The sequence below is a fragment of the Cylas formicarius genome, unplaced genomic scaffold (genome assembly GCF_029955315.1).
Source record: "Cylas formicarius isolate icCylForm1 unplaced genomic scaffold, icCylForm1.1 PGA_scaffold_1__22_contigs__length_36826433, whole genome shotgun sequence".
In the NCBI taxonomy this organism is placed as follows: Eukaryota; Metazoa; Arthropoda; class Insecta; order Coleoptera; family Brentidae; genus Cylas; species Cylas formicarius.
Window position 1 is genome coordinate 12,748,514 of NW_026844264.1, and position 18,664 is coordinate 12,767,177.

At 34.3% G+C, this 18,664-nt stretch overlaps 1 protein-coding gene across 6 annotated transcripts in view; it reads left to right on the forward strand.

Moving 5' to 3' along the window:
* The window catches only part of LOC132697015 (muscleblind-like protein 2a), a 471,687-nt gene that overhangs the window by 56,130 nt on the left and 396,893 nt on the right, over positions 1-18,664 (forward strand). For all 6 annotated transcript variants that reach the window (XM_060662254.1, XM_060662253.1, XM_060662247.1 and 3 more), the window contains exon 2: positions 4,076-4,108. The gene's annotated coding sequence lies outside the window, so the exon portion shown is untranslated. The remainder of the gene's footprint in view (positions 1-4,075; positions 4,109-18,664) is intronic.

The following is an 18,664-nucleotide window of genomic DNA, read 5'->3' on the forward strand; positions in this document are numbered from 1 at the left end:
GGTCATATGCCAGAAATCATATTTAAAATGTAATGCCACAAGATTATCTTTCGGATAAATAAAATTCATGTCAAGCGAATAATCCATCGTTGTTTTATTGCAACTTAAAGTTCTATATATCGAGAAGAAAACACCCCTTATAAAGGTCGGCCACGGAGCGTCAAGTGGGTTACGTTGAAAATTTTTTTTTTACTTGCCAAATAAAGAAAATTTTTTTGTTTGACATCAGAGTATTAAATCGAAAAGAGAAAACAAACAACTTGACAAGCTACGACCTTACCACAGTCCCTTTGCCAGTTATTATTATAATAAATATAACAAATAGAACTAAGAAAAATTAACGGTTCGCCTTTGTAGGTAGACCAGCATGATGCGTCATTCATAAATTGCTGTTATGATAGGCATTTCGGAAGGGACCTGAGGCTGCGTAAATGGTATTAAATAGTAAATCATTATATTATAAATAATTGAATTAAAGAAACCAGAGATATAGTTCAACTCTCATCCGAGTGCTCAAACAAACAAGAAAATAAGAACACCTGCCTATGAAACACGTCTATATGAAACAGCAGTCCGGAATTCTATCGTCAAGTTCTCTGCAAACTTGACAGTATTGCGGCATTTTTGCTATCAATCGTTGTAATAGCAATCCCAAAAACACCTATTCACTTTGAAAAAGTCACATTTCTCAAAAATAAGCGAAAGCAGGCGTAGTACAAGACGCGCGTGAAATCGAGGTTGAAAAGTCCACTAGATTCTGACGTCAAATTTAAAAAGTAATTTTTTACGCACCATATCCCTATTGTATTTTGTTTGTTTACATATATTGAGCGGAGTTTTTAATTTTCCTATGCTTTTGAATACGTAAATAGTATATTGGGCAACAAGTGCGGTAAACGGCATTTGACTCACGAATTTATTTGGCACGAGCGGAGCGAGTGCTTAATAAACCAGTGAGAGTTTATCAAACCTGTTGCATACTTTTTCTTCGACCGTCACGAAAAAATCACAATTTATTAAATTAAAAATAATAACAGATTGAAACAAAATATCTATTAGTTGCCACTAAACCTTTTCCTTTATCGTCCCGATCGGTTTTGCCATTGTTGTTTCTTTTTAACCGTGTACACGAGACAGAGAGAGATGTCTTATTGGATATGTCATATAAACAACGGAATAAACACAATTATAAAACTAACCAAAACTAACTTTTACAATTGATCATTAAGTAGTTTATTTAATGAAAAAGACTGTAATTGCTTTTAAGAGGATTAAATTTTCAAGAACGTATAAGCAAGAAAAAATAGATCCTAATCTTCAATTTTGTTTTGTTTGAACTGATGAGATATGGATATTTGGAAGTGGCACAATTGGTCTTGGCAAGATATTAATTTAAAAACCTTAAAAAGCACTAAAGTTTATGCGAACGGTATCTAAAATTTCTGTGAGAAACTTAAATTATAAATGTCCTTTTATTTACCAACTAGTCTACTAGATTTTAATTGTAGCTTATAGCACGTAGTTTTGAAATTATTTTTGGATACATGTTTGTAAAAACAACGCGAATACATTCACTGACATCACCGGCATAATTGACAAACGTCCAAATTCAAAAAATGCGGTAAAATCTCCGAAAACATCCGATTGCTCTCAAACCTGTCCGGTAAAATCCGTGAAATTTCCGAAGTGACGCTTCCAGTACACTAGATCGGTGTGTAATTAGGTATTTTACAGACTTGAGTAGAAAAAATATTACATTACCACTATCCATAAAAAACCCCCGGCGATGTCCAGCACTGGCAACACTGTCTCAGCTTTCAGATATTTGCAAAAATGAAAACGATGCGATTACGCACGTGCCGTAAGGAGGAATATACTTCTTAGACGGTTGTGGACGGTTAGTTAGTAGATCACAATACGTCCAGGAAAAACAACACGTTTTGACCAAACAAGAACTTTTACGAAGTGTCTCGCGGGCGGAGATTCTTGTCGCATTTTCGTTTTGCTCCGTTTATAAAATAAGAGACATGCGTTATTAACACCGCCGAGATAATGCGTTGAAACGGCATGACAATGGCCGTCTAAGTTCTCCCACACATCATCTCCCGAGATTTATGCTAAGTAATTTAACGTAATTACTCTTATTACGGGGCTTAAGTTATCAGTTTTCTGGTTTGCATAATGAGCTCGCTCGTATAATGTGCATTCAGGGACGTGTTGAAAATCGTTGACGGCTTTCTGTCGATAATAACGGAACATTTAGAGTTAATTGTACACCCCAGTCGAGCCTACTGGAAAAAAAGAATCTTTTGCTTTATCGATTGTGGGATCTTGGTGTTTGTGTTTATTTCACTAGAAGTACGGTGAACCGTGCAGTGCTCTGTCCTGTTATAGGATCTTTTTTGGCGTCGACCCACCAAACATTGCTATTACCGCAAGAGAGCCAACACACATGTTAAAATTGATGTTTCTCAGTGTAACGTCAAACGGTCACCATTGTACCATGATGCGTCAAAACTTCAGGCTTCAGAATTTGAACGAGTGTCTTGACTACATTTTGACAGTGACATTGATCTTTTGATTTTATCGATTTTGAAAGAATCGTTTGTGTTTTAACTGATTTAATACTCTGGCCATCTAAAACCGGCGGGGAAACCACTGGAATATTTTAGTGGACAAAGTATTTCCGGGGAGTCCTAAGGTATTTCCGAATGTTTTAGTATTTTTAGAGGAATTTTTATAAACATGTATTTTACAAGATCCTTCTTGAAATATTTTGTGAACTCTTTTTCTGGATTAAGTCTACTACTTCATCTCAAATTTTTTGGACCCTACATTAAGTGTTAGAATGATATTTTGTCGGCCATCCTTAGTTTTGTGCTTTTATCTCCACCTTTGTTTGTAGTTAGGTCGTACGATAGCACTTGCCAATTACGTTAGTTTTTTTCGGTTTTAATATGTTACACAAAATAAAACAAACATTAATTTTGGGTTCTTAAAAAAAAAATAAAAATGGCCTTATTTACAGCAAATATTGAAAGCACACTTTCAGTGGCTCATTTGCTTTTTCTCTTTTTTATTTGCTTAACCAGGTTGAAAGAAAATGGGTTTAAAATATATACTTTTCGTTTATATTTTAAACATTTTGTAGTCTTGTATTTAAGTTTACTTTGTCGTTTGTCGTTTGTTTTGTGTGAATTTTCTTTTTTCTTTAAGAGCAATAAAAATTAAAATTATCTGATCAAAGTATGGCTTGGAAGCTTTGAAAAAGGAAGGAAATTTTACACTGAGGTTTTGGCGGTTTGTCAAATGTGCAAGAACTCTGTATGTAGTCGTTCCTGCTATTGTGACGTTCCGGGACACTATTTAACAGACACATAAATTGAACTTCATTCTTATAATCCCTTAATCAAAATGAACCCCTGAAGCAAATGAGATAATAGCATATTTTCTGCTCTAAATAATATTCACCGATAGCAACCTATTATTTGTTTCAAATTGTGTAATTGTGCAAGTTTTTTTGGATGAAAGTCAAAAATATGTTTAAATTTTCTCTCTGCATAAGATACTCGCATCCCATTATTCCGTAAATTTTTTCCGTTATTGTGAGTTCTTAATCCCGTCCACATTCTAAAATTTTAACTCGGAAATTACGTATCCCCCAAGACAAAAGCGAAATCAAAGAAAACTTTTTTAATAACTGGGGTGGGTGACGGGTTTTTATGGTGATAAATGCATGAACGGGAACTAACCCTGTGCAATTTAAAATTATAATAACCGACGGACATAAATACCCACTTTTATATATTACATCTTTCCGAGCGCATCACCGCCCACATATTTCACAATAATAGGAGAAAACTTTTCGCTCTCCGGTTTTTCGCGTTGTTTGAAACCGATGCCGCGGAGTTTTTCGCTTTATCGTTCGGCATTCGAAGCCGCTTTTATTTAAGCGAAAGTAGAAAAGTTAAGCGTTTCGCACCTTATATCCGTTTCCGTTTGTCTATGTAGTGCCTGGTTTAATTCGTTTGATTTTGTTTGTGGATTTTTACAAACGACTTGGTTTTTGTTTCAGGAATTTAGACGTTTAGAAGCTCGCAGTATTAGGGTAAGTTTTCGTAGGAATATGCGCAATTTTTATTTTGATACAAAGGGGTATTTGGTCTTCTAAAGTTCGTGGGGATACATCCGCATAATATAAGATAACTTTTTACCATATTGCTGCTTCGGCGGAACAGTGACAGAACTGCAAAAAGCATAATTTTTCAGGAGAAGCAAAAAACGAAAATAAAATTTTGGTATTTATCCCTAAAAGTTTGCTTGCTTGCTTGCTTGGGAAAAACGCGTGTATAACTTTTGTAGAGCATAAAATTTGCTACAAAAAGTTCCTATACGTACATTCTCTACGACCAACAGCTTTTAAGTTGAAAATAAATGTTCATTATAATTGATATCAAATCATTTCTAAATTAGGATTTATTATTTTTACATTAACTAACAATGAATTATAAACAAAAGAACGCTTTATTTGAGTTATTATATGATTCAAGTTTCTAATTTCCAAAATAATTTCGGAATCAAATAGAGAAAATTAAAAGTCAATTATTGAAAAAATATTAATTATAATTAAATTATAAACAATTATAGACATATTTGTAATCCAGTGACCACTCTAAAATTTAGTGAACGAATATAAATTTTAATTAATAAATAATGGTATGTAGAAATGTAATTTTTTATGTTATTTTGGAGTTTCTGTTGAGTCAACTCAAAAATAACATAAAAAATTACACCTCTACATATGATTATTTATTAATTAATTTTTAGAGTGGTCACTGGATTACAAATATGAATATTTTCTAAATGTCTATAATTAATTATTGTTTAATTATAATTAATGTTTTTTTAATAATTGAATTATAATTTTCTCTATTTGATTGCAAAGTTATTTTGGAAATTAGAAACTTGAATCATATAATAACTCAAATAAAGGGTTCTTTTGTTTATAATTAATTGATTTTTAATGTAAAAATAATAAATCCTAATTTAAAAATGATTTGATATCAATTATAATGAACATTTGTTTTCACAGCTTTATAACTTAAAAGCTGTTGGTCGGGAGAATGTACGCATAGGAACTTTTTGTAGGAAATTTTATGCTCTACAAAAGCTATACACGCGTTTTTCCCAAAAAAGCTAAGCCGCTATTGCACTAAAGCCTTAATTTTTTTATTTTCTATAAAGTATCAGATTGTCAGGTAGCACAGTGAGAAAAAAAATATCGCCTAAAAATGAAATTAAACCATTTCAGGATTAATGATGGACTTAACTCAATTTCCAAAATGTTTTGTTCTTATGTCACTGTTCTGCCGGAGGAGTAGTATTATCTTGTCATTTTCGCTTGTATGCCGATGATTCTCAAATTTGTACATGAGAAACTGATTAAACTTTAATTCTGTAAAAACAACTACCTTACTAATAGACGGTCACTACTAATGGAATAAAGTGCTTCTATAAAATAAAGCTATTGTAGGCAAGACACCAATTCATTTTCTCAGTTCTCTAAAAATATATGTTTGAAGCTGGATACCTTCTTGGGTTCCTCAAAGCATACTGATAGCCTATAGTCTCTTCAAACTCTTGTACAAATTCAAATATCAGGAAAATTAAATTAAGTCTATCGGAACGTGTTACTAGAACTATTCGGAACACAGCTAGTTGAAGATGGATATGAGACGTGAAATTCATTACGGTACTTTTGCGAACAAAATTATATTATTATAAGAACTATCTTTTGTCAATGACGTATCGCAAAAACCTAGACTTGAACCGCATTATTCTTCCATATCTACTATAACACCACTTCTGTTAATGGATGTTTTACATATCACTCAGCTTATATTTACAATTTATTACCGCTTGATAGGTAGATAGATATGTTAAAAACAATATTACTAAATTGAAAAACAAAACACACTTTAAAAACGAATTACAATAAAAAGGTTTACAAATAAATGAAATAAAATTTATAATAATATTCAATCCAACTTTACGAAATCTCGTGAATGTCCCTCGACTCAGATGAAAAAACTCGTCAATTGAGTTAACAGCATTATCTAGTAAAATTTGTTTTATGTAGTTCAGCAAAACTGCTCATGTCTTTCACTCTAGTCGGCAAGGCATGTATAACAATGGGCCATAATAATTAAAAGAAATTCTGTCGCTCTTAAGTTTGGGAAAATCTGCATGTATGTTAACGTGCTTTGTATTCATATTGTGCAACTGGTCTACAAAACGAAAATCGCTGTTCTTTGTGTTAATGTAAGAGAAATACTGATAAATGAATACCATTATTAATAACCGATGCTGTTTAAAAATTTCACAATATTTTATACTAAATATATTCTCGATAACTTTATGCTGAAGTCCAAATACTATTTTCATATGCGGACCCCAAGCCAGTATTAGTAGCTAAGATGGTTCATCGAACTAGAAATATATTTAAATATAAATATATTGATTAGATATAAAGGTAACTTAAACGCGAGCTTGTGAACTAAAATGATGTTGGTTCCACAGTGTTACCATATTTGCATGTGGAAAGAGCATTTTTGAGCCTTAGATATTAAACCTCTACATTACTGACTATCGCCTTCAAAAGGTAACAATTTGTATCACCAACACTGAGCACTGATTTTGCACCCAATCCAGGGATAAAGTCATTTATAAAAACCAAAAATACCGGTACAAGGTACGTAGTTGCCCTCTTCAGAACTGAACTGAAATAGTTTCACTTAAGTTTTTAACTGTTTCAGTTAAGCCCTAAAAAAACCATGAGGACGATTAGCGAAACGTAGCCTGTGGAATTTGTTTAGTGTAATATATTTTTTCTACTCCCGTCTGTAAAATACCTAAACACCCACCGATCTAGCGTGCGGGAAGCGTCATTTTACCACGTCAGTTTCGTTTCTCATGAATCCGAGCCACTTCGGACATTTCCGGGATTTTACCGCACGGATTTGGGAGCAATCGGATGTTTTTGCTTTGAATTTTGACGTTTGTCAATTCTGACGGTCATGTCAGTGAATGTATTCGTGTTTTGCGAAAATGTACCTAAAAACTAACGGTCGTAGAAAAAGTGTAGTATGCAACACGTTCGGTAAACTTTTTAACTCACTCGTTTATTAAAAACTCGCTCCGCTACGCTCCGCACTTGTCAAATAAACTCGTGAGTCAAATGCCGTTTACCGCACTTGTTGCATAATATACTATTTTAGGCTATTATTATTATATGCAATTTTTAATTCAGTTTATTATGGAGATTATGGAGCCTTCCTTTTATGTTTCAAAAATTTTTCTCAGTCAAAGTCTCTAAGTTTTATTTCAAGTATTTATATTCGGAAACTCGTAAAAAATTCTAGTTAGAAACTGATTTTAGAAAATTTAAAGTGACGCAAAATTGCGGGGAAACAGAATTGAAGTGCATGATAGTTCATTTTACAATTCCGTGGAAAAAATCTTGCTGTTATTATCGAACACGAAAGCCTTTGCCAGGCCCTGCCAATGTTTCAAACTGCACGCACGCTATTCGTTATATTAATAACGAGAATGAGGAGGGGGAAAAGGCGGTTAATAATTATTTGCTTTGGTGCGCTAATGTGCCACTTTATTTATTTCATAAAATTTTGCGTCGTTTTGCCGATGTATTAGTGAACGAATTTAGGAAACTCGGTTACGCAGGCTTCTACTTGGAAGATTTGCGGAAATAACCCAAATTTATTTTGTTAAACCAATCTCAGTTTTTGCACTGCCAGAGACATTTTCCACCTTCAACCAAGCGCTGTACCTTCTTCAGGCTAGTTCTAGGTTGTCAGTTCCCAGATTTGAGTATCGGAATACTTCTTTCCCACTGGCGGGTGTAGTCACAGTACGCGCTTTCTTCATCTTCAATTCACACCTTGCAATCATCGTCGCCCGCAAGGCCTATTTTATACATGTAGAGTGCATCATAATGTCCAGGTAATTGTAGTCAATAGAGGCGACTTTCATCTGCTTCCCAAATGTCTCAAACATCGGCGCCGTCGGGGACATTTCAGTTCTAGTGGTTGCCCTTTAGGTCATCCTCCTTCCAAACGATGTGATGACACCATTCATATTTGATTCAGCAGTGGATTTCATGCTTGCCTATCTTGTGGAATCCTTTCGGTATCATGCAGTCTTGTATTTATTAAGGGTTTTGTTTGGTGTATCCATCCAGTTGGAGATCTGCCTCTTGGGCATTTGCCTTCTACTTTTGCCTTCTATGATCCATTCCATTGTTCCTGATTTTCTAGCTATATGCCCCAGGTACTGCAGATACATCCGGTTTACTCTGGTTAGGAGCCTTAAACGGGGACCGATTTCTTATAATAGGGATACGTTAGTTAGACGAGAGTCGTCTATAAATCCACATTTCGAAAGCCTTTATTCGGTTTTTATCTGTTTTGTTTATAAAGTCCATGTTTCCACTGTATAGGTTTCAATGTTGTAGATTAGAGCATCAACTAGACGGAGTTTCGTTGTTTTAGTAATAGATTTTTTCTTCCGTATTTTGTAATTAAGGAACCAAGATAGTTAAAACTGTTTTTCTACTCCCGTCTGTAAAATACATAATTACATACCAATCTATCGTGCGGGAAGCGTGACTTTACCACGTTTTCCACGGATTCGAACCAATTCGGACATTTCCGGGGATTTACCGCACCGGTTTTGGAGCAATCGGATGTTTTCGGAGAGATATTTCCCACGCCTTGAATGTTGAGGTTTGTCAATTCTGACAGTCATGCCAGTGAATGTATTCGTGTTGTTTGGCGAAAATGTACCCAAAAACTAACGGTCGTAGAAAAAGTATAGTATGCAACACGTTTTTAAGTTTATTAAACACTCGCTCCGCTCATGTCCAATAAACTCGTGAGTCAAATGCCGTTTACCGCACTTGTTGCATAATGTACTATTAACTTCCTGGAGCTTCGAAATGAAGCAGAGTCGAGGTCTTATTTTTACATGAGAAAATTGCCCTCCAGTGATGGCACACCTATACTGTTCTTCTCAGATGTCTTGTGAGTAAAAATTTATTCTGTCGGTGGATAAATAACTTAATAAATATAAATGCATATTGAACAAAAAGTAAACGATAAGGATATATAACAAAAAAAGGTCCAGAATGTTAAAAATAAAAAGTCTAAGATTTGGATATAAGATTTGTGTGTCAAATTCAAAGTAGTATTTGTTTGCTGTATTTTTTTATATTATCTATTATCAATGAATTAGCATTAGTCACTTATTGATTATTCTATTTTTTTATATCTTGTATTGTTTGTTCTCATTGGTGATTAATTATTAATCTAATAATAAAATTTTTGTATTAATTATACGATCATTATATTATATCATTATATTTTTTATGTATGTGTCATGTCCATTTCTGAAATTTATCTACAAATTCTTTTTTTCTTTGTCGCAATAAATGATTTAGTCTAATTACCTCATAAATTCTTGTTTCTATGATCAAACTAATAAAATGAGTCTGTTTTGGTTAATATTTTAAGTAGACACTGAATTACGGTTCAATAATTTTAAAATTTAACTATTTTTTGAATTTGAATTTATATGACTCGAGCTCCATCTACCTTTAGATTTATGAAACATCTAATGAATCATGTTGAAAGTACGTCATCTAAGTACTGTTTACGAACATGGAGTTGATGAAATAGTGCAAAGAGTTTAGTGGAACGGAAAATTCGAAATTTCTTTCTCGTTCTTGACACTTTGAAGTTGTAGTAAAATGCTTTCAGGCTTTTATTTTTACAGTAAAGTAGATGAGGAATATGCATAAAAAACATAAATTACTAAATGGATAACTTTGTTGTAATATTGATCTTACGATGAAGTTTAAATTACCAAAGTTGGCGCATGTTTGCTAAACCTTGCGATTCTGCAATGAAAATATAAAATATAAATTTTCTCTGTCTAATTTTGACATGTCGTTATTTAAAAAGTGAACACCCTGGATTTGAATGTGTCAATCGATAGCGTTTTTTTTTATTTCACATATATATGAGTTGTTTATTTTTGACAGATTTTGAAATATCGCTCATTTTATCTAATATTTTATGTAATCTATAATAATATCTAATATAAATTAGGTGGTTCTTGAATTCGTTCTAACCTGATATGGAAAAAGTCAAGATGTCTCCATCTTTACCCGTAAGATGTTGAACTTTGGGCAACTTATACGCTTGCATTTTGTGTGTCTTTAAAATCCGCTATATTTTACTTTTTCTTAAATTCATATCCGGTATGCAGTCTTTTGTTTTTGTTTTGTTTCTGCAATTCAGATGAATGCATTTTGATTTTAACTTTAATGCTAGTGATTAAAATACACACCTTTTTTTTCTTTGGATTAGGCCTCTAATTTTGAACCTACTGTAAGGGTTATAAAATGTTTTTTTTTAAACGTGGAATCACTCTATGAAGATTTAATCTCCTATACTCCATGTGAGCAGTAGATTCTGGTTATATTTTAAAAATACCGAAAAAATGTTCAAATCAAGAGAAAAAAAGCACTCTATTAACACATACAGGGTATTCAATTTTTAAAAAATGTCAAAATTTGCCAAATAAAATTTTTGTTTTATATTTTTGATTGCAAAATCCGAAGGTTTAGGAAAAATGCTCCAACTTTGATAATTTAAACTTCATCGTTGGATCAATATTAATGAAATTATGTATTTAGTCATTTATAATGGGGCACCCTGTACTTAGAACGTTATGTATTATTTTTTATTTGTAATTAGCATTGTCTACTACATAAGCATATCATTATTTTTATTTCCTTTGAAGCAGTTCTCCGTTCACTCCGTTCTTCTGGACGATTTCTCGTCATCGTAGCGTTACCAAAAATGGAGAAGCCCCGTCCAATTAATATTCCGGTACTTCCGGTTCCCATATTTCGTAATTTCGGCGTAGGCGAAAAGAGCAGAGAGAAGGCTATCGAAAATTCAAAAACCAATTAGAAGTTTGCTTGCACCGCGGTGAAGGATATCTTCTCGCCCGCAGCGCAAGGGGTATTACTTAATGGCCGTAATGAGTCTAGTTACACTTCCATCGCCAAATTGGGGCGTTAACCGGAACGCGGAACGATTCATAAATAACTTTTCCTAAGCCGTTTAATTTTCGCATGAACTGGAACACGGCGCGGTAGCATGCAGCCCCGCGGTTGTCAGTTTATTATTCACCGGAGCTTTCGCTGTTCGCCGCTGATTGCGCCCATTAATGGAGGTGCATCTTCGTTTATGTTGTTTATATGGAAGACGAGACGACGACGACGACGACGGCGGCGGCGGAGGAGGCGTAGGTGGCGCTGCCGCCCGTCCTCAGGGACCTCCACGTAGACGTCGACGGTGCTCCCCTATCTGCAGCCCGGAAAATAAGGAAAGTGGATGAAATTTATGCCTGCGAAAATTGCGCGCTGCACATTCGAACGAACGAAATGCGACGCAGAAGCGGGAGCTGTGTGGTGGAGGGTGTATTGGTTCGCGTTTGTTGCGAGTTAATTATTTAACGGAAAGAAGAGTTTCCTTTGATTTGTTACGAGGATAGTTGGTTGAGTGGAAGCTGAATATTCCTGAAGGCAAAGGTGCGGTTGGATCGAGATCTATCTATCTCATTATAGAATCTATTTTTGGCAATTTTTTTTATGCACGTCTAATTTGTCATGAAAAGTTTTTTCATGGATTAAATTTTGTCATTTAGTTAACGAGAAGTTTTTTTTTATGATCGCAGACGGACGTTTAAGCTAATGCTATTTAAACAAGATTACTTTCGAAAAATCGTCACTGGGCGGGTCAAGTAGCGCGTATCAACTTTTTATTTTCAAACGAAGTCGCTTCGCGTTTCGTTGTCCTAGAGGGACGCATTGTTTTTCTATCGTGCTCCTGCGGACCACTGTGGAACTTTCGCAAAGTCGATGTAATTATATTGTGTTCACGCTCTGTATAAAGCGTCTTTTACTTATCTCAGAATTTCAAAGTCACGACAAATATAAAAATTTGTACAGGTAATAACGATTTCCAATTATATTATTCCGAGTATCTCGCGCATCCTGTATGATAGACGAAACATGAAACTCTCTCTCTCTCTCGACACAATGTTCGAGACTGTGTAAACCAAATTATCCCATGTTTTATATTTTTTCATTTACAGCTAATAATTTATCCACGAAAACGGCAATTTTCAGTGTCTTTTACATTTTTTACCCATAATTGACACACCCTGTACAAAATTGAAAAAAATCCGCAAATGGAGGTTATAGCCCTGGATCTTCCACGTTTTCTGGTCCAAGAGTTTTCCAAAATAGTAAATGGTTTTCGAGAAAATAAGTTTTTTCTGAAACCATGCAGTGCGCCGTAATAATCAATGACGTCATCGCGCCTTGGCAGTGCCCCCGAAATAGCGATTTTAATATGGATTTGTTCAAATATCCCGAGCAGCGTATGTGATAGACGAAAACCGCAAATACAAAAATTGTAACTCTTGATGCGACCCATGACACCCATTATGCGGTTAATAATTTACTCCGTAAAGGAACAATTATCTAGGTATTTTAGATTTTTGCCTATAATTTGAAAACCCTGTATATAATCGAAAAAATGCCTGAAATAAATGTTATTGCACTGAATCTTCCTTGTCTTCTGGTTAAATAATTTTGCCGATCGGCTGAACGATTATGGAGGAAGACATATTTTTCTGGAAGCCAACATTACCAAAAAAATATATATTTTTTTAAATACTTGGTAAAACTTAATTTCACCCAATTTCTACTGTTTAAATGTGGACACGGACTTTTACTTCTCTGCTGAATTTGAAGTTGATATCTGCAAATTTAGGGCACTTAACATATTTCTTATTTAGCACGGAATATCGGAAACACCCTGTAAAATAGGTGAAAACCTTAAATACAAAAGTTTTAGCTGTCTGTGCGAGCTATATCTCAATCTAAAATTAAGTCACATCTGAATCTTAATCTTTTAGTTATAACCAATTTTCAAGAATAGGGGGACCCATTGTTCAGTTTTTTTTTTAATTTGTGGCGCACTCTGTATATTTTTGAAAAATTGTCAAGGATAAAAGTTTATGGAGCGGTATCTTCTGCATCTTCTGGTAAGTGCCAAATATGAAGAAGATTGTTTCAAATTTCGGACACTTATCGTGTTTCCTAGCAATGTCCAAAAAACTTTCGAAAATCACCAAAAAAAGATGGATGTCTGCGTCGGATCGAGGTCATTTCTTACAAACTTATATGTCTTGTGGATGCTTAGAAAGGAGTCAAATTTAAATTTTGTAGCTCCAACGGTTCGAAAGCTATTCAGGAAGAACCAAAAGACGAGAACGGAGAACGGACAGACCAAAAAAAAATTTTTTTTCCGACGCTGATCATGTCTGTACCAATGGCGATCTCATAGGATCTACCGCAATCGATTTTCGAAAGTAACCAGATGCGTGTTGATCGACGTTCAAGATATTTTCAGACGTTTCCTATAACCTCTCAATCTATAAATATATGCTGGAAGTGCGTATCAGTCGTTATCAGCGACAGCTTTTCCTTTATAAACATTCTTATCTGTTTCGCGAAAGTGTTTACTTACGAAAATCGTCTTTTATCGCGTATATCCGAACGGAACGCCGTCACGTTTATCATTTTATTTGATGTTTAGTTTTCATCTTGTGATAAATCCGGGAAAATAGACGGGCGATTTCGTGCTGTGAACGTTATGAACTACTTGTAAAGAAATTTTTCGATTCCCAACTCCAAAATACCAACTTATGCATAGAAAGCGCAGTCCCGAACCACTTGGGTACTTTAGTCACCGGTGTGGGACCAATCGGGTGTTTTCTTTAGATTTTAGGCACGGTTGGTATTTTCACGGTTATCAGTTATGGTGGTCATATCACTCAGCAGTCAATTTTCAAAAGACTAATGATTCTAGAAAAAATTCAACACGCTGATAAACTTTTCAATCACTGGTTTATTAAATACTCGTGTTTATGAAACTTGTTCCATAATATACCGTTATTGCATTATTTTGATTTTACAAACGAGCAACATGACATTGTCGTCACTTGTTAGATAGTCCACGAAAGCCATGCGGACGTCTGGACATGTCGCCTGTTGAGTGAGCTTTTGTTATATAACAAGTAATATTGCCTTTAACTGGAGCAGGGTCTTAAGTGCCCGTAAATATTTTAATATCTATTGAATGTAATATGAAAACATTTTTTTTTTCATGGTTTAATTTTCCTTTAACAACTTTTAAAGTACTGGGCATAATTTCATTAAAATGTAATAATATGAGAGCCACTTGTATATAGCGTCTTTTAACACATTGTAAATAGTGTTTTTTCCGGAGGTATAGAACTTTAAGTTAGCAACACTTTTTTAAATGGCGGCCATTTTGTCAGCTGTCAAGTGTTCATTTTGCTTTGGCATGTCAATAGGAATAGACTGACGCCTGAACAAGGCTTCCAAATTGTGCAAATTTATTTTGAAAATCTTGGTTCTTCGTCCATTTTGCGCTGAATATAATCGTCGATCAGAGCAATACATTGGATATGGAACGTTTACTCTAAATGATACTACGCATTCACAGATGCGTACAGAAGAAGTCATTGTAGAGCGTAATGTAGAGGAAGACTCGAATCACTATTCACCATCGTTCATCCACTTTATAGAAGATTTTGCGGAAAGATATCGGTTTGCGTCATTACAAACTACAACTCTTCCAGGATCACCTAGGAAGCTGCAGATTCGGCGAATGGGTCCAAAACGAGATTGTCGTCGATCCAGATTTTAATAAGCGAATTATGTTTAGCCATGCAGCTCGCTTCTGGTTGAATGGATACGTCAATCATCAGAACTGCCGTATTCAGAATGATCATAATCCTCAAGTGTATGTTCAGTCTTCGTTATATCCACAAAAACTGATTGTTTGGTGTTTTTTATGGGCTAGTGGTATAATTGGTCCCGACTTCTTTAAAAACGCTGCTGGCTAGAACGTTACAGTCAATGGTTACTGCTATGGAGCCATGATTACACAGCTCGTGCAACAATTGATTTATTGGAGGAAACGTTTGGTTTGGTTTCGGGAGTGTGAATTGGCCTCCAAGAGCGTGCGATTCAACGCCGCCAGACTATTTTCTCTAGAGATATATGAAGTCCATTGACCGTTTCGAGGACAACATTCGCCACGGTATTGCCGATATGGGGCCACAAACTTTGGAAAAAATCATTGAAAATTGAACCTCCTGATACAAACCAGCCGTGGCTGTTATATGCTAGAAGTCATGTTTCAATTATAATGCGATAAGATTATCTTTCGAATAAAGTAAATTTCATATCAGTTTGAAAAAGTCATCTTTGTTTTATTGAATTTCAAAGTTCTATACCCCTAAAACAAAAAAACAAACACCTAAAAAATATTGCTTGGGTAGCTGGAGGTTCTAACTTAAAAAAAAGAATACTCTTGTTTAATGTCGATCAAATTAACGAATTAATGTTAAAATGTCAAGCACTATTTGAAACAAAAGCTTGAAGCTTTGAAGCTTATAAGAGTTTAGTCAGCTTCCAAAGTATTAAGGTGTAGGAAAAATTATTTAAATGTATTTAAAAGAGTAGTTAAAAATTATGTATTTTCTGAAATTTTCTTATGAGTCATGAGTCATCAATGTTAATTTAATATCATTCTCGTTTTGTATATATATATATATATATATATATATATATATATATATATATATATATATATATATATATATATATATATATATATATATATATATATATATATATATATATATATATATATATATATATATATATATATATATATATATATATATATATATATATATATATATATATATATATATATATATAAACTAGGAATTTATTCTGAAAAGTGTGACCCACGCATCGGATCATTTCGAATGACAGGCCAGTGTAACGAAATAATTGCGAAGCGCGCTAGTTTTTGTTGTTATAGTTAAGTAAAATTAGTGGACTTGTGCTGGTCGCCGCTTTCTAATTATTCTAAATTTTATCCGCACCCCCCCGGTTCGGTTTACTCGTACAATTTAATTAAAATAGACCCTGATTAAGGGTCCGTTATTCACATGTGTTTTGGCACCGTTGTCTCTTTTCACCTTGTTTATCTCGTAATAGTTTGGGCGTTAACATTGTAAGGGCGGTACGTTGTCCAGATACGACGAGTGTTTATCCGATGTTCCCGAAAAGGGTTATATAGTCGCATGGCGTTTCGTTTAGTTTTCGGAGTTCGTTTGGGGGGTCGTCGAAGGGAGCTTGGTCCCTGTATTAAATGGGTTTTGGCACGGAAATCTCTAGCCTACCCGTTATAACGGACGCGAGACTATTGCAAAAGGAGAACGCACGTTTTACCTTTTGTCCTTTGATAATTCATATAAAATAAACTCTAATAAATCTTCGCTTACGAGATCTGAGTCCAATCAAAAATTTTCAGTCCTGGTTTTCTAGTTGTATAGTTTATCGCAGAGATATGTAATCAAGGTAGATAACATTTTTTACCTTTTAAAGTAATGACAATGTCTTGGCGAGCTGAGACAATGTTGCCAGTGCTAAGCATCGTTGCAGTTTTCAAAGGATTAATACATACAGAATAAGATTTTTGACTTTTTAAAAGTGTGGATGCATTTTATTCGATGTAGAGTGACAAAATGTCGTGCATCTACGTATTTCATTAAGCTATCAAAATTATAAATAGAGTAACGAACGAGTATAATGTTCTGAAACTGGTTTGTTGTATAATACATATAAAATATGTGCAAAGTACATACATGTGTTACTATTTAAAAAACTTCTGCATTCCTCCTGAGTCGAACTTGCTAACGTTTTGCCAATCATCGTGTTGGCTTCTTCAGAGCTTAACTGAAATTGGCTCGTATTTTACTCTGTACCTGCTTATATATTCTTTGAGGGGGCGCAGCTAAATAAGGGGCATTCACATCTTCTCGGATGACTGATTCCCATATGGGTGATAGGTAAAGACCAGAGTTGCGGTTAAGATTGTTAGGTTGCTTATAGATTTCTATAGATTCTCGCATTTTTCGTTGGTAGAAGAATTGATTAAATGCATAAAATCTGTAATTTTCAGAAAATTACGCGTTTGTGACAGTTTCTTGTCATTTCGGCAAGAGTTGGAACGTCCCCATCATTACATTATCATTACGAATTATGAAGATCTTCTTTCTTTTCACTCAACATCTTGTTTGAAGTTACAGGCGCTTCAATTTGATCATCAGTGAGTGTCAGTGTTGTCATCGCTAACAGTCATTAAATCTGGTTATAAAGTTTAAAGTGGTCTTCTATTCTGGGTCTACTTGATGTTTTCCCAACCACTGGTTCCAATCTTAAAAATCCTCTATCCTTCATGCAATTGGCAATGGTTTCTCTAGTAAACTAAACTAAGTTCGTCGAAATCGGATTATCAAAAAAAAAAAGTTATTCACCTTTTTCTAAACCAATATTTGACCCTTCCCCCACCCTTAATTTGACTAGATAGAAAAAAATTGTTCAAACCAAACAGTTTCCTTATCTAAAGTAGATTATGTTAAAACTAATTTCTATATAGTTTAATTTGGAATATTTTTGAGAAAACCCGTTTTTTCTATTTTACAGTAGAGGTTGCTTCCCCTAGCGGCCATTTTATGAACTTGAAATAATTTCCAGCTTTTTCTCTTGGCCGATTTACCTATAAATATTTTTTTCTAAGTTGTAGGACTAACGGTTTCTGAGATATGGCCGGCGTCCTTTATTAATGGGCCACCCGGTATATACATATGTTGTTTTTAGCTTTCCATTAATTTTGATTGATTTGATTTCTTGAATGGAATCAATAAGCATAGCTAGGTACTAATAAGTTTTAAATTTATTTTTTTAAATTATTGCGTACATTCTTAATTTTGAGTCCAAATACATATTATATTATTATACATTATTAACAAAAAATAAAAAATGTAAACTTACATCATAACATCTGTAATTTTTTTTGTACGTATCTACTAGGGACATAAACATTGTTCACATGATTTTTAAAGTGACAAGATATCGTCAGGTTCTTCGCGCCATTCCAGAAAATCAAGCGTTTCCGATAGTTTTTTTTTTTTTTCATTTCGGCAGGGATCGGATTGTCATCATCATTACAAGTTTTCGCCGAATTATCAAGATTTTCTTTTTCTTCATCATCACTCAATATCGCGTTTGAAGTTACAGACTCTACAATTTGATCGTCAGTCAGTTACAATATCACTGTCAATGCTTAACATAGTCGCTAAAACCAAAGTCATTAAATCTATTTCCAACGTGTTCTTCCATTAGACACTACCGCCGCAGCTGAATTCTGGGCCTAGTTGATGTTTGTACAGCCACTGGTTAAGTGGAAGATGTCATCTGAGCCATATTCAGGTTCCTTTGTTAAAAATCCTCCATGCTTGAAGCAATTGACAATGGTTTCTCTAGTAATCGTTTGCCACGCCATACGTATGTAATTTGCGGCGTCCAAGAGATCTATAGAAAAGGCTTTATTTTTGTCAT